Source organism: Pezoporus occidentalis, unplaced genomic scaffold, assembly GCF_034315485.1.
Source record: "Pezoporus occidentalis ecotype Australia unplaced genomic scaffold, CSIRO_AGI_Poc_V1 ctg8, whole genome shotgun sequence".
Lineage (NCBI taxonomy): Eukaryota > Metazoa > Chordata > Aves > Psittaciformes > Psittacidae > Pezoporus > Pezoporus occidentalis.
In genome coordinates, this window is record NW_026916158.1 from 11,399,291 (window position 1) to 11,423,770 (window position 24,480).

Genomic DNA, 24,480 nt, shown 5'->3' on the forward strand with positions numbered 1-24,480 from the left:
ACAAAAAATGCCAATCTTTTTTTCCTCTATTTTTTGAACAGAATGCATTTGCAGTAGTCTTTATCACTCATCACTATGAAGTATATTGTGCAACAAAGTCTTTGAAAGCATTCTCAAATTTTGGAGAAAATGAGTGGGAAATCTCCATTCACGTAAGCAATATATTAAGTTAGAGGTTTTTATTATACCAGCCAACATTTAGGAATTTCAACCCTTTCACCTTCATTAAAAAAGGTTTTGTCATCATTTATGTATGTCACAAATGCTCAGTAAACATTAAAACATTTTATTTCAAAGCTTATTCTGCTCTTTTTACACTTTTGTGTACCAGTTAGTGCTATTACGTCATTTATGCTTTTAGTATGCTTTTACACACCACCTCTACAGTGATTCACTAGCTTGAACAGTCTGCTGTATTAGAAATGCAACAAGCAAGGTTGCCTGTGTCAGATTTGTGTTTTAAGGAAGAGCTTCACCTAACACAAAGAATAAAAAAAAAGCCCAAAACAAAACAAAAGAAAAACAAAATTATCTCCACGCCTGACACAAAGGTCACATCTTTGCCAAACTTTAAGCACATGTTCTCAAACAGGAAACAAAGCTTTTCAAGAAAACTATTCCAGCTAATCTGTCAAGAAAAGCCAGTCTACTCAATACAAGCCTTATCATCAAACATTTCAGCCTACTTACAAAAAAGTTGTGATCCAATTTCCCAAATTTTTCCCCACTGCAACCACATTTCCATTGGGATCATAACCCTAAGCATCACATAAACAACAGCATTTCTCTGAGGGCCATGACCCCTTGCAATTTCCTCTGCCCATCCTCCATCACCATCTCTCACTAGAAAAGCTCTGAGACAGAGGCAGAGGGAGGGACAACCCTACACCCAGGAGACCCCAACATTCTCCTTTCAACACACCGTGGAACAAAAAGTATTTTTCAGTCTTGTCAATGACTGCTGAGATTAGGCCCGAAGTCCCAGACAAAAGCAAACGAATTCAAAAAAAAAAAAAAAAAAAAAAAAACACATTAGGAATCCAGGTCTGCAATTCCGGATTGGCTTTCACTAGTGGAAAATACAAGCTGTGACAAGCCTTATTTTGGCATATTTGAACACAAACCACTACCTCTAGCTGAGCCCACCTCAAGCAACCTGCAGCTATTTTGGTGCTGCCAATACTCGTGCATGGAGTGGCCCACACATACATTTATTGTGTGATTTTTCTGGTAAATTATTATCAGTGATTTCTATATAGTGGAACCACTCTTTATAATAGGTAGGAATAAACAGGGCCTTATAGGATTCCACATGATGGAAATAAGATACCAGGTCAAAACCCTGCACTTTTTAAAATACCTCTTGGCTAAATAAAATGTTAAGAAAAAATAGACCACAAATATAACCTAGAAATCCTGAACCACCTCAGTGCAACAGTCACACAAAGGATGCTTCACATATAAACACAGAACAGCAAGCATTTAAAAAATTGTCTAGTTTGGTTTCCAACTGATTTTATTAACCCACATTTTGCTTTTGACTTAGCATATTTAGGGAAAGAAAAAGGGTATTATGCAAAAAAAAAAAAAAAAAATCATTTTTAGCAATTTATAACCACACAGATACACTCCTCTTAAAAGCAGGCCCAAGGCTGTATGCACAGATCTAACTCTGCTTTCTCTGCATGTGCATTATGCAGTGCAATGTGATAAATATGTAACCATGCAGTCACACACTATATCACAAATAGGACACAGTACTCTTCTGTGACTCAAGAGAAGGCAGGCTACACCATGTTCTATCTGTGTTTTCCACACACCACACCCCCCATTCCATTTTTATAATGGTCCAGCACTTATTTTGCAGACTTTTTATACCATCTCCTCTCTTAGGTATGTAAATAATTTAGTCAACCGTAATGCATTATGCAATTTATTTTCAGTCAACAGCACAGGCCTTGTTAGGTGCAATTCATGGGAAGAAGCAGTTAACTATGGTAATTCATCTGCAGACATAGGTGAGCAATTTCACGGTTATTCTGCTACCCTACTTAATACTCATATTCTGTATAAGAGCAGCTAAATGACAACTTTCAAAACTGACATCCCAAGCCCTGATTCTCTAACAAGCTCTGAACCTGAGCTTTAAGGCACAGCTACAGTAAACACTGCTTCTGGGAGGCAAAGGAGTCGATTTACACAAAACAACTTGCAAGATCAGGGTTTAAGGTAGTCTACTGAATAGACCTCTACAAGATACTGGAAATAATTCTATGCTATTGTATTGCACTATTTGTGGAATGGTATGTGATCATATAATTAGAGATCATATAGTATATTCACACAAAGAATACTTTAGGGCTTCCCGGGGAGGGGGGAGGGGAGCTCTTTTAGAAAAGAAAATTACATTATCTGAAAATTCAGAGCTAATCTCAACAATTCAAAAATGCTACCAAAGAGCTTTTCCTTCGCAAATTCTAGAGGAATACATTTCAGATCTGATTTCTGCCTCAGGAAGAATTACTTACGAACAAAACCAGCTGAGGTTTTCAGCCATTTAGGAAAGTACTTAGGAAAATAATCCAAAATATGCCAATATTTAAAAAAAAAAAAAGTGATTTCTAAACTGCAGGTATTTGAATGCAACGACAGGAAGCAAAGACGACATTTGGTTCAGAACCAACACTGAAAGAAGCACTATGGACAGGTACTAGAAAAATACCGTCAGTTTGGTAGCTAAATCAGAGGAGAAGAGAAAATGAAGGGCAGGTCTCAACTAGAGGCAGGAACAAGGCCATTTCCAGGAGAAGCACTGTGCTCAAGTACAGACTGGTTAGCACCTCTATCTGGGGTAGACTCCAGCCTCTTCTGCTGACCAGAGCCAGAGGCCATCCAGACTGACAGCACACCCATCCCTGCAACACTTCCTTTGGGGCAGCTCAAGCAGCAGCAACCTGACCCAGCACCTGCTTCCCTGGGGGTCTTGGCACATGGCTTTCCATAGCCTTGAAAGAAGAGTCCTTGATCTTGGGGCTCTTCTTCATTGCACCTTGCCTCTACCCTTCCATAGCCTGTCTGCAAGCTTCAGAAACTAACTGCTAAATGATCCAGCTTGTTTAACTTTAAAAAAGCTTACAACTACAAAGGGGCAGCCTGCTGCCAGATCCCAGCCCTTCGAGTGAAATGAATTAGGCAGTGCAAAAATCACTGAAGCTTCACTTGCTTTGGAGAACAGGCTGCCCACTCAGCCAAGTTTGTGCAGTGCTCACCTTCAGCCATAAACAAAGCCTAGAAACTTGCGAATCTGCTTGAAGTCATAATAACTTTAGATAGTCACTGCTTTAATGATAGAAGGCGCAGAAATTTTATGTCTTGAAGGTCTCAGTGGAGCACAGGTCCAAGATGCATGTGCACAGACAGACATTCAGACAGTTTTAATTTTAACCTTATATGCTTTGATACAGCCGCAGGACTAAAACATTAGTGGTCTCCAGCTTGTTTATGACTGACTACATATGCTAGACCGTGTTTTGCCAAAACTCATAGCTAAAATAAAAACAGCGTTCAAACAGCACAAAACTTCATGAACCAAATAAACAACACACTGCAAATATTTAAGACTTCCAAGCAAAGGCTATTTCCATAAATTTCAACATTTAAACTGGCAACAAAGCATTTCAGACACCAAAACAAATGACTGGCTGAAAAATGCTACCTCATCGTCATCATTTTAAACAGTTCATTTTTCTGTTCTCCTGAAACATGCACTCAAACCATAACTGAACGAATATATGTATCCTAGCTGTTTAAAACAAAAAAAATTTGCTTAGCCCAAGACTAGGAAACCATCAGCCCCGAAAATCAGCTTTCCAGAGCCTTAATGCATCTGAAAATGGTTTACTTGCTAAACATGACAAGCAAATTCCAAAATAAAGGGAAACCCTTTCCCTCAGCACACACACTAATATTCTTCTTTCCCGAAGGCTGGATCATTTCCAGAAAACCTGAAATGACTTCAATGGAGCGAAGATATATTTCTTACAAAGAACATGCAGACTGCCTCAGAATACAAGAAAATGGTTCAACTAGAAAGGGCTTCTCTCAGCTCTTCTAAAAATACCCAAGGATCACACTTAAAAGTGATTATTTTTTTTTAACAATTAGGATTTGACTACATCAACAGCTATGTCTGCTGATATGTATGTATCTATAGATATGTATTACACTAAACAGGAATTACACACTCTCTTTCTGGAGTCATTCCAAAAAACTGCAAACGCACTGTAAATTCACGCTTTTAACTTCCAGCTATGCTGCCCAGAGAGTGTAAATATATTCTTGTAAAGTTTAAGGGATTTATTAGAGTGCTAGCAAGATTTTCTTTCTAAATTAACCAGAGGATACTTCTCAGTGTGCAGTGAAAATAACTAAAGTCGCGATATAAAAGCATGACTTATAATAGCAAAACCCAAGTGTACACAACTTTAAGTACTATTCCCAAACTGAAGAGATTTCCCAAAGTTAAAATGCTCTCTAAAATTTCATTTTCCAGCAGATGAAAAACATCCAAGCAACATACAAAAACAAGACAATGTAACAAGACGCATGTGCTCATCAGGAACACAAGCATAACTGTGCTCATCAGGACTGCAATGTGCTTTAGGCAGCACCTACTCTGCCAGGGAAAACTCTTACCAGAAAGACACAACCTAAGTTAGGACCGTGCTTCTTGCATAAGCATTTCTCTTGACAACACCTGCAATGCTCTATCTGCCTGAGGCACACAGCTACGACAGGATAAATATCACTGGTCTCTAGAAAGGACATTTAAAAAAAAAAAAACAAAAAAAAAACACAACACATTTTCATGCAAGCTCGTAAATTTGCTTAACTATAAATCTATACACAAGAATCATTTAGGAAGTTATTAAGGAAGACTTGCCCAAATGATATTGTAAGCACATAACAGAGACCATGTTACCACTTATGTCTACTTTACGTATAGACAAACCCAAGCAGTCAAGACAGTATCAGTAACAGTCACAGAAAGGCTCGTGTCAGACTGGCTTAACTATCAGCTGGCCCACTGCAGTCTGCAAAGATTTTGCCTGATAGCAAAGATGACGTAAGAAGTTCATGTCCCACCCTTACCTACTGCAGGTAGGTTCATTCCTAGGGATTAGCTACAGTTAACCACCACCTTTGTGGCAACAATGCAAGCAGTTGGGGAGTCATGGTGTAAATTGGTTCAGCAAAACCAATAGTTAATACCCCCCCACAAAACAGCAATGGGTTTTAACACAATCCTCACAGAGATGATGTTTGTAGGACCACTGTATCGGCATGGCAGAGGAGTCGGTAAACAATGGCAGATGACAGAAACTTTATTTCCAGACACAGTGGTTCACAGAGTTCCATCTGTAGCTTTTGCTGTGTCTCTATTTCACAGAGAGCAGGATCAACTCAGGGGTCCCACCGCACCAACTCCCACCTCCACCACTGGGACAAGCAGCTACCTGCATAGCTGCAGAAACCCAACCCTGAAGTGGCTCCACCAAAAAAATTCAGCCATTCCCTGCCCCAAAGAGCTGTCAGGGCCTAGAAGAAGTGCAGGCATCTTAAAACTTCATGTAAGGTTGCAGTTCCACATCACTAAGGACACAAACATGCCTAACTATATGAACAAAGTAGCTCAATTTCAACATCATTCTTCATTATGTGCAGACACTATCAGAAAATATTTCCAAAGTCAAGGACCACGTTTTGTCCAACATAAAGCTAGAAGAGAACCACAAACCTATGAAAATAGAATGAGCACTTGACTAAACTAAAAGCTCTTAAGCAAGCAGATGCTGAGAACTAAAACAAAAGCCACTTCACACTGCTACACAGCCTTTCACCAGAATACCTCAGAGCAATGAAGCGGTCTGAAAAAACTCCTACTAAGTATTAAATTACTGGTGCATGGGTAAATTTGTTAATCCATTTGCTAAGGTCACACAGTGGCAGAAATAGCAGATAATCCTGACATCAACTTTCTGTCCTAATCGTTATGTGGACAGAAAATCTTCAGTGAGGTAAACTAAAAATGAAGTAAATACAGTTATCTGATACATAAAGGTACATTAGGTGAACCCAGAAAAGCAAAACTGCAGGTAGCAGAGGTGTATCTCTGGGAATCCACTACAGATCTAGACAAGCATCTGAAAATTTAGTGAGAACTTATAACCAAAAAGTAATTCCATAATTCCCTCTACTCAAGCAGTCCCTGTGAAGGGACTGTGTAGACAAACTGCAACCATGTTCAATAAAGAAGTCTGAAAACTTTGAACAGTAACCCACAGGATATACTCTGTTACTGCATAGTACCCACAATAGTACACCAAAAGCTTGTCATTCATTCTGTATTGGATCTAAAGCAGTATTTTACAGACTGCCTCTAAGCCACCAAAACTGGGGAAGTCTTCTAATACCAGAGGGCAGACAGACGCACAGCTGACATTATGGACATGCAGTCAAGAATACTAGGACAGTTGCTACAAGCTTGAAAATTTCTACCAGCTTTAGCACCACTACATATGAAAGCATCCTGGTAATACCCGCTATGGATCTTTGAAAATGCAAGACCGTTTTGGTGAATGCTCTTGTATTGGTATAAAATACACTGCAAGCACCAGTTTCTGAAGAGAAAGAAGCAAGACCATGAGTTGACAGAAGAGAGAAACTTATTCTAAGAATTAAAATACTGAACCAGACAATGAGCTGTATTAGCATTATTAAGATGTGCTAAAAACAACAACATAATAAAATCACCGTAGGCCAGGAAGACTAATTTTTCTGTTCTTCCCTATGCAAAACCCCCAGCAATTTCAATGGGATTCTCCACAAGACACGGCTGGATGACTACATCCACAGACTCCACGTGCCAAGTTTGCTTCTGCAGTCAGTCTCTATTGCATCCATCTTAGTTACACTACGCATACACTACGCATATCCTGATTACAGGGATTTATAAACAGCAAGAGTAATCTAGAGGTGATTCACAAAACCATGACTTCAGTTGAGATAAGGTTCACTATTATTGTCTCCGGTGTCAACGGTTTTGCAGTAAAGGACTTACATTTATAAGACTTTTCAAGCAAGTATCTTTTACTGACTTTCTCAAATGCACATCTTGCCTTCACTCCATCCCAAGCATATCTATATCAAAGCCAGAATACTAGCCTGTTACTCCTAGGTTTCTCTGGGCAGCAAGGCAGGAGACGATTTATGACGCATTAACCTCTTCCACTTACTTTCTTAGGTTCTGGACAACAAAACACGAAATAAAAATGGTGCTTAAACATCAAGCAACAGAGTAGTTCACTTATTATGCAGTTTCTAGATGCAAACTCGTTAACGACAATCTTTCAATCCTGAAGTCATAATTCCACACACTCATCTGTGCAGTGCAGGACAAAGGCGTCTGTGCGCACGTACCAGCTCGAAGTCTCAAAGCAGTGTTTGTTCACCCAGAACAATGGGGCATGTGACTTGTCAACACTACCCACAATAAAAACAATAAGATAAGGCTGCCACTGATTTCATGATGACTGACTTTGGTTTTGCTAATTTTAAGTCACAATGTCAATAAAAACGTATCTCATTAAAATCCCTTCTTTTAAAAGGCCCAAAGCTAACTTCACACTGCGATGAGGTTTTCACTCAGACTTCCTCAGCTGTTTGCATTTGTACCAAACACACCAACTCCCCCCCAAAGCCTCCCTTTGATTTCATCAGTTGGATGGATCAATGTTTCACGCCTAAAGCCAAGACTATTTTTATCAAATTCAGGCACTGCCAAAACTTGGCCTCTCTGTTTCCTGCCCTGCACGCCTGTCCCAGCTACCCCTCTGCCCACAGGCAGGCCACTTGCTCACCTCTGGTGCCCCACTAGCTGCCAGCAGCACAGCCTGCAAAATGAGACTTCCTCAGCAGTCCGGCAGGTTTTGTTCCACCACAGACCACGACTGCCCCATCCAAATCCATCTAACCTCTCTGGTTCAAGGATCAAGTTGTGTATGTAAACTTAACTGAAGTTAGCCGAAATGGGAAGAAAGCAGAAACAACCCAGAGAACAGAAACAAAAAAGCACCGATTTGGTTTAAAGAACTGGTGAAAGAACAGATAGGGCAAGTTCAAAATGACAGTGAGAAGACAGAAACCGCAGGAAAAAAAAAGGGGGTGGGGGAGATCAGAAAAATCAAATAAATCCTTAGGAAGGGATAATAGTAAAATAATGCAAACAGTCAAGACTGAGACAAAACCCCCCTGTATAGTACAAACAGTACAGTCGCACTATTTGTCTTTTAATTACACAGGGGAGGCTTAGGGGGTTACTTCAATCACACAGAACAGTAGCAGGCCCAACAGCACCAGACTAACAAATAAAGGTAGGCAGCAATAGACACACAGCAATATATCACAGTTCCAAACTTCCACCATTTACAGGAATATTAATGCAAGTGAAATCTGACTAACCTGAACTCTGAACACAAGTTTTTTTTTTTAAAACTGTGTATTTCTTTTTCACCTTGAAAAACTCTGTTCCACAAGTGGGTAGTTACAAACCACAGCTGAGAGAGTGGGAGGCACATTAAGCACGCAAATAAGATTTCATCTATTTTAACACCATCAGCTGCAGCTTCCTGGAGCTCTTCAGCAATATCCAGCGTACACAAGCCTTGCTGCTGGCACACCAGAGAACCTCAGGCTACATAATGGACACTCTCTTATCTGGATTCTGATGCTGCATTTCACATGCTCTCCGAGTCACTCATATGAAGTCATCTACAGAGTCAAAGAGCGAGTCAAAACACATCAGAAGTGTTTTCCCTGGCTACCTCTGAAAGTTTCCATCCCTTTATATTTTTTAATTATTCTTAGCATTTCTGTCAATACACATGGGATCTTTAAAAGTCCAGCGTTGTGCCCAGTACATACAAGCAACCAGTATCTCCCTAGCACAGGACCCCAGCTATGTCCCAGATACCAGGACCATGAGGAGAGTGACTAATACTCAGCTTGGTGCTTCCACAACCAGCCCACAGAACCACACAGAAAGCAGAGGGATATTTTTAAGACATAAGCAATGCCCACCTATTTTACCAGGAAGTAAGGAGGGCTGTGGTACCCAGACACTTCAATGGGACAACCAAATGGCTGAGGAAGCTTCTTGTTTGTTTTCAATGGAACAGACTCTTCGAACTTACTTTCTAATGTATGTAGTGTTTACTATATGTTCTGCAAGAAAGAATTTTACAAAGGGCCTTGATGAACTGGAAATAAACAATCCACATCAAAATAACTTTGCATGTGTAGACAGTAGAGGAAGCAACTAACATGGACTTTGCCAACAGTAAAATAAACACACTGATATTTCTAATGTAATCAAAGGCCATTCAGAATCCGTCCTGGAAGACAGTCATAAAAATACAAAGCATTTTTCTTACAACTCGAATAGCTGTGACAAATATTTTCTATAATGGTGAAAGCTGTTGGGGAAAAAAAGAAGCTGGTTTCTATTAATCAGCTACATTTAGATATCCGTTCTTGCCATCAGATTAAGCTCACCAAAACTGCTTAGTAGGCTGCTTCATTGTATTTTGGTTTAAGTTTTATCGCAATTCAACATATTGAAGTTTCATACTCCTGACATTTTTCATCTTACACAGTGCTAGAAATTTACAGTCTAAACAGGATACACCAGATAGTGAAATTCAATTGTGCATTTGAAATAAAGTGAAAAATCAGGCACCACAGCTGCATCAGCAAAACATTGACGCTACACAAGGTACGGACCCCACCTTTCTAAACCCCAGATCTGCTGCGTTAGCTGTGGGAACCAGCTAATCCATTGCTACACAAGGTATGTTTCTAGCACAATTTATTGCATGACAACACTAATAGATGGTTTGACAACATTGTTCCTCATTTTCCTCCATCCACATTTGTGCTAACTTTGCTTTGAAAGTACCTTAAAAAGTATTAAATCTGAACAAATGTAACCCCAAAAGTAAATGTTACAGATTCACAAATATCATTATGGCAGAAAGCCATACTTTTTACAAAGCACTTCCTAATTAAAATTTATCACTAACAGTCTGTATTTAAGAATGCATGTTTTTGTGTTAATATCCAAGCAAAAATTTCTGAACTAGAGAAGAGTGTTGACATCCATACAAAAATTAGCTGTGATTCATTGTTTACCAGTTGTCTTCCCTTTACAGAACACCGCACGCTGAGGGACATATTGCCAAAATGAAAGCACCACCACTTCCTTTAACCTAATATGAGACAAATAAACACAATTCAACAGCCTCTAAATCTCACATGTCCCACTTTTTTGACCCAGATCTCTTACTATTTCCCCCACAGTTCTGTGCCATATCAAAACTACTTTTCCCCACAAATTTAGACATAAACCAAAAGAGGTAAATCTCTCATCATTTCTGTGAGCTAAACAGACCTAGAAGCAGGAGGGGAGGGTCAAGAGACAGACTCATCTCTGTTAAGACCAACTGGTATAAGGTAAAATTTTCAGCCACACTTAACACTCTCCCCAAACGTTGCAACTAATGGCAAAAATTCTCAATTGTTCCAACAGGACTGTAAGTTGTACCAGTGGTACATGAAAAATATTTCAATATTTTTATTACTATTTTTACAAAGCAAAAATGTATTTTCAAAAGTCATGCTGATACTCGAACATTAATCAGCCTGGCCAAAATATACAAAAGAACTATAAAACTTGTTACTCCTCAGCCAGCCTGGACAACTTCTTCCAGGACATCCAACTGTGTCTTCTTTGCCTGGTACTTTTAGGGTATCATCAGAGGACTGAAATTCACTTAGCATGGGCTTACAAGCAGGTGAATTCCCAGCTCAGAGTTTCCCTGTGACAGGTCACCTGTGTGAAGAGCTTGAACTTTACACTGTTAACGTCAAATGGATGCAACTTTTAGGATAAGTTATATTTAGGGCTCTAGACCTTGACAACTTGTGGTTTTAGAACTGGGCACATATTTAGCACTATATTTTCACAAACAGTAAATATTTGACCCTTAACTCGTAACCTTGGGAAAACGCTTCACAAATAGGCTGTACAGAGATCTTTTCTGCATGCTCTCTAGCCACCATGAGCAGGCACATAGCTGCATACAGAAGTTTCCAGAGTCACTTTCACAGTGCCAATTCGCAGAAATCTAACATCACCCTGCTGTCAGTGGGGTTCAGTGGGAGGTCTGCATGCAGCTGGGGAAGCAAATGAATCATTCCCCAAACCACCAATGGGTTAAAAGGAGCACTAGCATTAGCGGCAGAGACAGCTGCTTGCCTGCCTTGCCAGGTTGGCAAAACTACTGCCCTGCTGAGGGGGAAGGGAAAGCCTTCTACTCGCACCATACCAGCTAAAATTTCTAGTAACGTACCTTCAGTAACCTGAAATAACTCTTGGGATGTTTGCATATGGCACATGGTTATAGAGAGTGTCTCTGTAATACACACACTGAATAGAGCTTGAAACTAATCTCAGATTAAAGAAAAAAAAAACAACAGCAAAAAAACACATAACTAACATAAATAAAGAAACATAAAAACACATAACTGTTTTTTCCCTGCATGATTCTGAATTTTTACTGCTAGACATTACTAATAAACAAGATTGCTCCTTTGCAACATGGAGACTTACAACAATAAACACAAGGCAGAGTACACAACATAGCCTTTTACTAATACTACACCCTCACAGGAGTTTGCAACAGCAGCAAGCCACACACAAGCCCTGATTTTTAGAAATGGTAAGCACACACAGACTGTCAACTTCACATGTAACTCTGGGGGCCCAGCATCTTTGAAAATCTGACTATTAGTATCTTACTTTATAGATGTAGGTGCCCATTTATACTTTTCAGAAGAGTCATATTTGCACCAAGCAGAACTACAGAACAAGTCCAAGGGCCTGCTATCCACTCCCACCACACCATGCTGCCCTACTCTCTCGGAGCTGTGCAGGGTCACATAGCAGCACGATGGGCCACATGCACTTAACACGTGGCCCACAACGAACCAGCTCAGTGCAACCAAGCTGACACCCAGTCTGCTTGCATTACTTACCATGAAAAAAGCTAAGTTGATTAGAAAGACCTCAGTATCTCTACATAGCACTGAATAACACTATATATACTTACATTCAAAGACAAAGAAAGGCCTCTTTGAAAGATGCCATGTACATGGCCGAAACAATTCATCATCACTTCATGGGTTCTTTCAGCAGGTTTTTCAGACAGCTACATCAATTCACCAAGAATTTTTCTTACTGTTTCTACAGGTGAGAAAACATTCTCAGAAGTCTTTCTAGCAATCAGCCCATCCAAGAAAGCAAGTGAGCAGGGTAAGCTGCAACACCGTCAATTTCACTCCTTGGCTAGCCAAGCCAGCTAGATCCCATGCGCCCAGCTGGTGCCTGCATTTTCCCCTGTGGTTACACATCCTCCAGCTCAGCGACCACTTATTTCTTATCCAGGAAGAAATTTTAAGGCTCTGTATCAATATAAAAAGGAGAATCAAAAGGATGTCACAAAAAGCTATGTGGTAAAGTATTAAAAATCCATATTTTAAAGCTATGTATGGTTCTATAGATCCTTTAGAACCAAACAAAGGAAAAATCACCTTGAGCTCAAACACAGCCACAAAGACTTCAGGGCATTTTTGTATAAACAAATTCAGCCTTGTTTTCATTATGCAAAGGAAAAAAAGGGCCTTCTCATCTTGGATTAGATACCACAAGATAGAACCCTAATGAGGAGAAGTAGTTCACAGTTTTCACACAAACTGGCAGAGTGACTTCTATACCAGACTTCAGTACTTTTTCAGTCAATCTATCAACTCTCACGAAGTGACAGCTGTGCTGCCTCATCTTCGCTATTTCTTACCTCAAGTTAGCTAAGTCAGTCTCATATCAAATGATATTTCTTATTCCTCATTTCATTGTCATACTTTATCTCGGAGGAAACCAATTACGAGATGAATAAAGCAGTCTCCATCTACTCTGCTTGAGATCACTGGATGAACATTTTTCCAGTAAAGTCACTCTTCCCGTTAAGCTACTTTACAGAAATTAAGACCATCTAACTTCACACTGCAGTACTTAGAAAGCTGCATGTATTTGGGACAGGGTAGCTTAATCAGTAGCAGGAAAACAGAAACAGTTTCTTCATCACCTGTTAATTTGAAGGAACTACATTAATGCTACAGTGCAACTCAAACACGGAGAAGAGGTATCAACCATAGTTCCTAATGAAAAACTTATGACACTTCTTCCCCTAGCACAAACACTTATATTTATATTTTTTAATGAGCATGCAATGAGTATATTCTCGCAGTAGGCACTTTTTGTAGGAACCAAACATGTATAATTATAGAGTGTGTGCACACACTTTCACTTCTCTCCAACCTGCATCTACTTGCATGAGCTGATGTTTAGGGCTTTAAATATAGTCATTGTTACACACTATACGTTGCACGTGTACGCATGCAGAAACACACACACAGGCCCCAAGGATGGTCAGTACCCATAACAGTATCACAATTCTCAATATAAACAACAGGAATTAGATTAAAAATTAGTTGTATGTCAGTATGATACAATTCAGTATCACAATATTACAGTACTGACAAAACACACTCCTGCGGTACACCCTATTCTTCCACTCCTCTTCAAAGCAGACTGGACCACTTTTTGAACTCCCTATCCCAGTTCAGAAGGGGAAGAGCTGGTGGCAGGGTTGTGTCTGCCTCTCCATCAAGGTGTCAGAATTCACACGGGCACCACCATCCTGAGCAGCTATGGGGGGAATGGAAGAGACAGGCAAAGCAAGCAAAAACTGGAGGGTGGTAGTTATCTCCTAGGACTCCAGATGAGAAGAGGGAACAGGATTAGTGACGGAAAGGTATCCCAAAAGGTGTCATGCCTGCCACTGCCGCAGCTTTCCCCAAAACACTAAACAGTGCTGTGATAAAAGAAAAAAAGTATCAGTGTCTCAAAAGAGTCACATCCTATTGCCCACCGCTAATACAAAACACACTTAACTTCTGTAAGCAACTTCAGACATCTGCAGAGCTTATTCACCTGAACTAGACCACTGATGTTCACAAAGTTGTGTGTGTTTCTCCACAGAACTTCCTGACTTCTGCACAATTACATCCTTGTAGGATGTGGGTCTTCATTGCCACTACAAAATTTATAACAGCAAACACATTCTGACTCAAATGTGAAGTTCATGTTAAATTAAATTCCAGAACCAAAATTGAGTTAGGTAAGATAACTCAGTTTGCTTTACATTATTCAGATTTTTTCTTCTTAACTAAAAAGTATTACCTGAAAACAACATTCTCAGCAATTTTGACCATTTTGCTAATCCATCCAGAGCTTCTTTATGCTTAGGGCTGTAGCGCTTTTTAGCATCAAACTCTTTCATGATGGGAAAATGACTATGACGTACTGCTGTTGGGTGCTTCGTGCTTGTACCATGGCTCACAACTTCAAAGCATTACACAAATATCAATAATTACCATATATAGAGTAAAACTGAAAGAAGTATTCATATTAAAAAAAAAAAAAAACCTCACAGAGAAAAAAAGAAGTCATAACCACCTGTTTGAAGAGGAAAAGAGCTTAAGCAACAGAATCTCCTGTAACTATTGCATTGTTTATGCTACACACATGCATTATGGTCGTGGAAGTTTAAATGAACAAAATCATAAACTCTCACCTGGTCTTACAAAAAAATAAAAGCCCAAAAGCCAATCCCCAACTCTTTTCATACTCAGATTACATTTCCTTCCCCTTTCCTCGTGCAGTGAGAACTAAGTATTTTCCAGGTGTTCTCAATAACAGTTTGGGAGGCATGCCACCAAGTTCCCAAGACACAGTACCACATGAACCCTGTTCTCATGGAGACAAATCCACCTTCCCCTAAGACAACTTCAGACCAACAGTGCACAGGCCCAGGTGATCTTAGGTAAACAATACACCACACAGCTATTCCACTAGATCTTAACCAAAAGCAAAGGGAAAAAAAAATCACTATTAAAAAAACACAGAAAGTTTGCTGTGATCATTTACAGGGCACCACCTGCACTCTAAGCGCTATCACCAGAACAGTACAGCCTTCTAGTTCCATGACTAAGAGGAAAAAAACCCTTTCACAGCTCATCCACTAATACATATCCACTTGCTGAAATCCAAGGACACACAAAAGTTTCCAGGATTAGTCCTCAGTTGAAATATATTGTGAAAAAACAATTAATATACAAGATGTCCCAAGGAAGGCCCCAAATCCAGCATGAGCCTCACACAAATCAGCCTTCAGCTTGCTTGGAGTAAGAGGTCCCACAAAAGCCCTGTGCTACCAAAAGCTGCCATCCAACTCAAAATCCAAACATCAACTTTGCAAATGGTGACCTCGCTCTCAAAGGGGCACAAACCACTGCCCCAGTGAACACTCAAAGAGTAGAGCCTGCAGATACCAAAGGACCTTGTTAGCATTGCTTAGTCTGCTCAGACATTTATTTTAGTACCAGGATAGCAAAGAGTCCAAAATAATTGGTGGGTTGTTTTTTTTTTTTTTGCACAACAAAGACTTGGTTTCCTGATCATGCTTCTCATGCTTTAACAATAAAGAAGTAATATGTTTTGTGATCCCCTGTCCCCTCCATAAATCAGCTAAGGCTTTGATTTACACAGACAGGAAAGCAAGGAAGTTGAGCACACTGGAGAGTAGTAAAAACTTCACCAGAGAACTTCACTTTCCTACACAGCGACCTACAAACCAAACTTTCCTCCAGACTCACGTGTCATCTACAGCAATGAGGCTCTGCCACACAGCACATACAAAGTTTGCTTTTCGAGGATAAAGTAAAAAGACCAGCAAGTGGAGACTTTTATTCTGTCAGGCTGCCTTAAAAGGAAATTCGGTGATGAAAGATTAAATTCACCTGGAACAACACTATGTTTAACCCTTTCGGGAGTACAACAATAATAACAAGCCACATACTGAAGGACATAATCCTCTGCCAAGAAAACGTACACATTGTCCCAAATGAGCAAACCTACCTAGAAGATGCAATGCACGATTTGCACAGGGTTTCGGACAGGGATCAACCCAAGTAGAGCAGGCTTAAGTGAAGTGCCAAGCTGATTTTTGTGCCCAACCCAGGCCTACTCCCTGCCACCACCACGGGGTATCTCACGTTCCGCCCTGAACTTCTCAAGTGAAACTGATCAGTAACTTGGCTGCTTCACCCCTGGGGGACACACACAGACATCAGGCACGGTCTGTGTTGCCTCTTTCCGCCAGCCCCCCCAAAAACGGCCGGGCCCCCACCCTGCTTTTCCTCCCCTTCCCCTCCCCCCCCCCCAAGTAAATAAACGGGGAGGGGGAGGGGAAAGTGCTTTTCCACACAAAACTGGCTAAAAATAGGCCTCTCGCCATGGCTCCCGTGTGCCATTCGCTGCCCAGGCCGGTGTGTGTCCCCCGTTAAATCCTGTAACAAAAATGAAGCGGGATGGGGGAGGGGAGGCCAGCGGCGCGGAGAGGGGGAGGGGAAGAGGGGGTGCCGTTTGCTTAAAAAAAAACCAACATACTCCCAAAACCGAGCCCCGGGGCGCTCCCCCCGCACCCCACAGCACTGATAAAGGAGAGGGGGCCGGGGGGGGGCAGGGGCCGCGGCGAGCGTTAGGCTAGCGCCCATCCCCCGCCCGCCTCCAGCCGCCACAACGACAAACAGGGCGCCCGCCCCCCATTCCCCGGCCCGGCCCGGCCCGGCCGCGGCCCTCTCCCGCGGCCCCCTCCCGGCCCGCGGGGATCGGCGGTGGGCAGCCCCGGTGCTTACCTTGCGAGCGGCGGCGGAGCGGCGGCTCCCCCCCTCCTTGGGAACGGAGGTACGAGCAATTCACCCTTGTTTGTCTCTCCTCCTGGGTTTTTTTTTATACAGCCATATATATATACATACACATCTCTGCCGCTGTGTGTGTGCGTGTGTACACACGTACGTGTATCGGTAATGTATATATTTTTTTTTAGCTGAGGTGTCCACACCGAGAGGAGGAGGGAAAAAAAGGGGGGGGGGAGGGGGGGGAACACAACCCCAAAACACCACCACACACACACAGGAGGAAGAAAAAAAAAATAAGCAGCGCGTAGTGCTGTGATATTCAATTATATCCGAGCCAGGGGCCGGGGGGAGGGGGAGGGTGGGGAGAGGGGGGGTTAGAGATTAAGTCCCGAGGAAGGAGGGAGGGGATAAAAAAAAAAAAAAAAGTAATATCTGTGTATGTGTGTGTGATTTAGATTGAGGAGGAATTGAGGCAGAATGTAAAAGCTGTTACTAAGGGAAGGAGCCAAGCGGCTCCGAGCAGCCAGCGGCCCTCAGACACTCCGCGCGGGGAGAAGGTGGCCAGCCGCACGGAAATGGGCGCCAGAGACAGCGCCGCCGCTGAGGGAAGGGAGGGAAGGGAAGGGAAGGAGCCGGGAGGCGAGGCCAAGCGAGGGGGAGTGGGACCGGCCTGGTACGGCCGCACGGCTAAACAGACCCACCGCCCTGGCAGCGCGGGGGTCGACGGCCGGGGCGGGGGATCCCCTCCCTTTCTCCGTCCCCGCGCTCTGCGGGCAGGCGTCAGCGGCGGCCCGGCGTGCTTGAGGAGAGGCGGGCACGGGGGAGCCCGCCCGGGCCCCGGCAGAAAGGGGAGTCAGCTCGGGCCTGCCGGTGGTGCGCGGCCCAGCAGCCGCCCGGGACCTGAGCCCGCTGCTCGGGGAACCCTGAGGGAGCGGGGAAGGGCCGGCGGGCCCCGTGTGACCAGGCGGCGTGGCACAGCCATGGAGGTTTTTCGAGGAAAGCCATTAATTTGTGCTCCGCTGCCAAAGGCGCTTGTGTAAATGCAGGATTTAACATGGTGGTTTACTTCTTTCTTTGTAGCGCGCTGCGGTTGACAATGGCAGCCGGCACTGGGGATCCAGCCCTGCTCGGGGTGCGCTGCGAAGCTTGTGCCTGGGCCCGTTATTGCGTCTACTCTGTAATTTTAGGTAATAAAAAATAATGCTATACAGCAATAATGCTGTATCCTACCTGGGTGCTGTTCAGTTTTAGAATTGAAATGCTATTTATTGTTTGCATCACTTGTTCAATTTTTAAAGCAGGCTTTGTTAATCAAACCCATATACATCACTAGGCAATCCTTTCTCTCTTAAAATGTTTTTGAAATAACATTTCACGCTCTTGGGCATTGGTCCAGCGCTCTCATGGCTGGACACTGGCACCCATGCAGAGTCCCAGTGACTGCAAACCCTGCACGCATCTGACATCAACATCAGATGTCATTCCTGCTTGTGCCAAAGGCTCCCTACATGCATAAGTCCAGGTCTGGTGCTGCCCAAATGGGGTTCCCATATCACTGTGTTTCTGCAGGACTTGCTTTTCCTGCAGCTGGCAAAACTGGAAAACAGATGGGCCACGTGAGCAGAGCTCAGCATTGCTGAAGAGTTATGCTAGTCATAAGGTCGCAGTATTGGAGTTAAGGGTGGATTTTACTTTCAGCCTAAGGACTGGGACATACTGTAGGCAGATTTCATCTACATGAGCCTCATGTCACAGTAGATGGGACCCCTCAACTCTACAAAGCCTCGATGAAAGCAGATGGGTGGGTCTCTGGGTATAGGATCATCTCACAGTGCTCGTGTTGTTCAGGGTCAGGCATTTTTCTCTTTCTTCTATGAAGAAGAGTATTTAAATACTTGGAGAAAACAGATTTTTTTTTTTTCTACTGCAGAATCATTAAATTCTGAGAAAGCCTTGGGCTGCCTTCCTTGGAGAGGCCTGAGTTGTATGAGGAAACCAAAGTCTCTCCAGAAAGCCAGGGGCCATATTTGTAATTGCAAACCAGTTGATACTCAGCATTTATTTCTGTAATGACCGTGATGGTCCAAATTGTCCACTTTCTCTTCCCAGTAGTGGTGTGTAAGTTGTCTGCTTTACGTATGTAAAAAGGTGATAATTTTTGAAGACCAGTCCAATTCCAAAATTTGAACACTTTGCTGTACATTGGGAAATATAAGAGGGGCAAAAAAAATGGCAAGGGACTCATTAACCCTTCCTGCATTATAATCTCAGATCTGTCCATGCTTCTGAAGGAATTTAACCTCTTGATACTCTGATGGCTTTCTTTCCCAGGTAAAAGAAAACAAGCAGTAACAGTGGATGAGCATAGCCTAAGACAGGAGGAAAGAAAATAAGGGACCTCTTGCAGGAGACTGGAGGCCTGAGGACGAGTATGGGAGGAGCTGTGAGAAGCCCAGGAAACAGGAACGGGAGGTGTAAAGTTCAGAAAGCTTGTGTGAGGGAGGAGGGAGAACCCCTCACGTGTGTGCTGTTTGGCCCACAGGAAGGACAAACACCGTCTTCCCGTCCGCCTGCTGAGCAGCAACAGCGTGCAGAACTGAAGTCATGTGGCTGAAGGCTTCCACGGTCTGGTGTTCTCCAAATGTTCAGTCACGACTCTGGGGTGCCAGGCTCTTGTTTTTAATGTGATGATGTACTCAGCTTGGTGATTGATTACCCCAGTATATCTTCTGCTCTGTTGAATCCACAAAGTGCATTCTGGCAGATTTCTGCTTTAATAATTCTACACCATCGATTTGTTCTGGGTTTCCTTTCTTTATGAAGGACACCCACAGGACTGCATGAAGGCCTCACTTTCTGCGATGAGCTTTAGGCTTTGTAGTTCTGTTGCCCAAAAAGGCGGCTGGGCTCAAAGTTACCAGGAGCCACTTCCAGAGCATTCAGGAGGGAGGTTCTCACTTTCATAGGTTTCCAGGAACAAAGGTTGGGTAACACAACACAGGGCAGTTGAACAGGTTATGGTTTATGGCAGGTGGTTCAGTGAGTGAGCTGTGCTTAGGGACTTGGCTTTGCCTTGATCTGGGAGAGGCACTTTTAAACAATAACTGTTACTACGTTTCCTTTTACAGTGTCTCGTAGTAGCGAGAAAGACGGGACCAGTCCCTAACTTCTGGATGTAGAACTGGAACAGATGTGAGGTCTTGGTTCATCCGTGTATTTGCATAAAGGTATGCTTTTGGAGTGCTTGACCAGCCCAGCTGCTCATGTCCCATGGCTCTGTCATCCCAACTGCTGGAAAGGCTTCTCACAGCCATATTTGTAAGACAACAAAATAGTTGCAATTGTATCAGTGAGTGCTTAGCCTACAAAGCACATACAAGCAAATATTTGCAGTAACTGGACCAGTGTTTGTACAGCACCAAACACATTGCCCGGACTCCATAAATAATAATACTTGACACTCATGGGGTGGTTTCCATTTTCAAAGCACTTTAGTCATAACCCTTGACACCTATATGGCCTTTTTCATCTTTACAAGAATTAATTAATCCTCACAATGTCCTGTGAGATAGGTATGTGCTGCAATAATAACAATTAATAATTCATGCCTTCTACTCAAAAATGACTTCAGGGATTAAAATGCTTCAGTAATACTTGTTTTTTTTTTATTATTAACATTTTCCAGCAAATAATAAAAGCCATGGTATTGTGTTAAATCTATATAATATATACCCATAAATCTTTTGCAGATCAGGGTGAGACTATAGGCCCAATGAGAGGTACCAGTACATCAGCAGGAACTAAATGACTGACCAGAAAAGCCAGTTCAAGCCCAGTCCACCACACAGTCTAGGTGCAAGAATGAATCTTGCCCACACATGGCAGTGCATAAATACCAGTGAACCAGGAAGGCTCTGTTTCATTTTTAGCTCTTGTATATGCAAAGAACCCCTAGTTACAGCATGAATTACAGGACCCCATCCTATACAAACATAGCACCAAGAGAACACGAGCGCTTGCTGGGTAAGAAATGGCAGTGACTCAGCACCACGTTGTGAAACAGGGAGCGCAGGGACAAGTCTGGCCAACACCAGGGCAAAGCCTTTTCCTTGTAAAAATTACCATACTGTCTTTGATATGCAGGCGAGCCCCAACTAAACTGATTTTAAACAAGCGGGACTTACACTCGGTTGACCTAAAGAGAAGAACTGGCAGGCTCCCATTGGGGAGCACCCTTGCACAGAGCAGAGGAGGGATCAGGGTGCTGGAGTCAGCCCCCTTCACGGATGTTCCCATTCCCTGCAAAGATGCTGTTTTCAGTTTGCATCCCCAAACGGATTCATGTAAGGCACCTTTAAACCTAATAATGCTGCCATGCCAGAAAACAGTGAGAAGGAGCAGACATTCACCCGCACTCTAGCAATTTCCCCATGACTTACCCATGACTTCCCTGTGTCTATGAGCAATGAATTTGGACCACTGAACAGTTAGGGCCAGTGGCCTTTGTACTCTAAGCCTTGTTTTTTCCCTTACTATGAGGAAGATATCTAATTAAACAAAACGACTTCTAAATTATTTGCCCTTTTGTTGAGTATACCAAGAAAGGAAGTGGGAATTCACCACTCTGAAGGGATTGGCTTTATTCTTCTTGCAGCTGCTGGCAGTGGCTGCAGGAGAGGACATGCTGGGAAAGGGACTGGTTTCTGAGTAGGGAGTACCTTCTGCCAGTACCTTGGCATACAGATTCATCAATAATTGATCAGTGGACATGTGCTAAGAAATGTCTAACATTGGTGATTAATATGCCTGTAGCACTACTTTTTCTTTCTATCCATTGCTTTATACACACACAAATGCATTGTTGATCTCCATAAGGCAGAGAGGATTCAATCCCAAGATGATCATTTCATTGATGCACTTATCCAGATCAATCTTGGAAGTTTCTGCTTCCCAGAATAAACAGCAAAAGTGGAAGAACAGCACGACCAGGTGACTAGTCCCTCATTTGTAGACAGTTTATAAACAGTGTGATGCAAAGCCATGAAGACTAGTCCCTTATTCGTAGACAGTTGGTAAACAGTGTGATGCAAAGCCATGAAGCAGCTTTCAGAAATTTCAGGACACAAGTTATGCCATTTAGTACAGCTGTAAATTGGTGGTGTTAAGACATGTGAACTAGTTAGCATCTCCCTGGTAAACAGAGCTTTAGCAGGGCACAGGCTCCTGGTCCTGGCTGTTCTACATAGGGGCAATTTCATGTTTCTAGTTTTTAAAAGCTACCAGCAAGCCTCACAAAAATAGCAGAGCCTATAGATGACAAAGTTAAAAACTGCTGCTTTGGGATTGGGATATTTACCAAACAAAGCCATTGGCCTTATTGTTTTATTGCTGCCGACCTCCTGCCCGGAGCCCCAGTGTACCCTAAGGGCTTTAAGAGGGACACAAATGTGTGTGCGAATGTATCACACCAAGGCGCGCTTTCAGATCACTGCCAGAGGAACGTATTTTAAAAGAAAAGTGAAAGAAACAGGAGAATAGATGCCAGCTGCTTCAGCTCCCTTCAAGCAAGGGCTCCTGCACCTTGTCTTCCTGCAGGGGAAGGGCGACTCCCACTGGGGCACATTTTTCCCCTTTCTGAGGAAAAAAACAATGGGTTTGTTGCTGCAGTCCCAGGGCCTCCCTGCCCACAGCGGGCAGAGAATGCCACTGTCCCCCTGGGCTCCAGAAGCAGTTCTGGCACAAGAGGGAGGACAAAGTGACAGTTGTCCCAGCTGGCACCACGAGTGTCTTGTTGAAAGCCCTGAATACCATCCCTTGCTACCCAGAATCTGGCCCCAGGAGGATGTGCGGATGTTTCTTACAATTGTGGAGAAGAGAAGAAAAATGAGTGAACACCACAGAAAGATACTGATACAGATCTGACTCCTTAAAGCAACAGGGACTACCCCAGCAGGTTTAGTTATTGCAGGTGTGGAGCTGCAGTTTCAATGTGAACTGGGGTGGTTCCCTTGAGAGGCAATGTTCTGACCATGGATACCATGACAGCAGGCAGGCTGTTGTTAAACAACGTCTCTGCGAGCACACCCAGCAATGCAAGACCAGACTGCTTCAGAGTTCTCTAGTCATTAGTTTAGAGACGTAGGAACAAATTAATTTTTGGCCTTTAATCACTCTCTAAGGAGTGTATTATTTTTTGTTCTTGTTGCTGCTAGTTGGATATGTAAATATCCACATTTCTTAAAATAGGGGGTGGAAAAAGGTACTTCTCAAACAGAAATACCGAAGAGGGCCTTGTTAAATCCATGATTATGGCAAAGCTTCCTTCACAGCAGGGTTGTAATTCAGATGTTACATCCTACAATGGCCAAGCAAATCCAAACGTGTTTTATTTTAACAAGGTTATGAAAAAGGGTGTGTGCCAGCTGCTATCGCACACCTCTGAAATTTCAAGCAAGACATATCTGGCTCTCATATGAGATCAAACCGGATTATCTCACATTGCTAGGATGTGGTTGCAGAAATTCAGTATTGTGTCATTGTGATTCATAATACAATCTACTTTACTTGGTATAATTAAGTAAATAAAGGCACAAGTACAAAAAGGTATAATATTTGTTAGATATTTACCTTTATCTCTGTCACATACTATTCTAATACTTCCTGGCAGCCCAGGAATCCAGCCAGCTTGAAGAGGATTCCTTTTTTCTTGCCCATACTTAAAGCCCTGATTTTCTTTCATTGTACCTACATTGTTCTGGATTTTCATGTGAGTGGACAATGGAGCCAGGACTGTTTGCTCCCTCATCAGAGCCCTGAAAGACTCCTCATGTGGCCTTCAGCAAGCTGTTTATTATCAGGGCATGAGCTTCCATCTATAAAAAGAGAGGACTAATGCAGCTACTAATGATGATGATGATATTGTTAACACATAATTATCTATCTCACAAGAAAATTGGGAGGGTGAATTAGTGTTTATAAAGTATTTTAAAGATTATAATATTACTTATGTGAGGGCTATACTTTATGTCCTGAGGACAGCAGTTTTTGCAAACCACCTTCTAATTAGGTTTTGCTAATAAGAGTGTCAAAAAGGTTTAAAAAATAAAATATCAATAGGTACATTCAGGAATCACTGGGTTTTAGTCTTATTATAGTGTTAGTATCAGCTGCTTTCCTGTAGGTGGATATGCTATATCCACATCTACCAAGACCTTAAGCATTGTTTTCTGGCATATTAAATGTAAAAGGAACGAAGTACATGGTGGTGCCAAAGCACACCCTGTCCTATGTTATTAGGCAACTTACTCCAGTGATTAAATCCCTTAAAGTCAATAGAGGTTTTGCAGTTGTTTGGTTTGTTTTTTCTCCCACTCCGCTGGGCTAGGATTTCATCCTGGATCTCCAGCTTTGTTTTTCACTGCACATCACTGATGTGCTTAACACTCAATTAAAGCACACCCTGGATTTATTTTATACAATCCCTTAGCTGTGAAAGGGTGATTGTAGGTCCTAATCAGAAGGAGCTGACTCCAGCACAAGTCCAGC

At 42.5% G+C, this 24,480-nt stretch overlaps 1 protein-coding gene and 1 long non-coding RNA gene across 9 annotated transcripts in view; one reads left to right on the top strand and one right to left on the bottom strand.

Annotated features, from left to right (window-relative positions):
• Window positions 1-17,145, bottom strand: part of TBL1XR1 (TBL1X/Y related 1) — a 116,073-nt gene extending 98,928 nt beyond the window's left edge. For all 8 annotated transcript variants that reach the window (XM_062603168.1, XM_062603161.1, XM_062603169.1 and 5 more), the window contains exon 1: window positions 16,933-17,145. The gene's annotated coding sequence lies outside the window, so the exon portion shown is untranslated. The remainder of the gene's footprint in view (window positions 1-16,932) is intronic.
• A 613-nt stretch (window positions 17,146-17,758) lies between these two features.
• Window positions 17,759-21,123, top strand: LOC134155711 (uncharacterized). Its single transcript, XR_009961690.1, has 3 exons — window positions 17,759-17,971; window positions 20,064-20,162; window positions 20,685-21,123. It is a non-coding gene; the product is annotated as an uncharacterized LOC134155711 (long non-coding RNA).
• The last annotated feature ends 3,357 nt before the right edge of the window (window positions 21,124-24,480 follow it).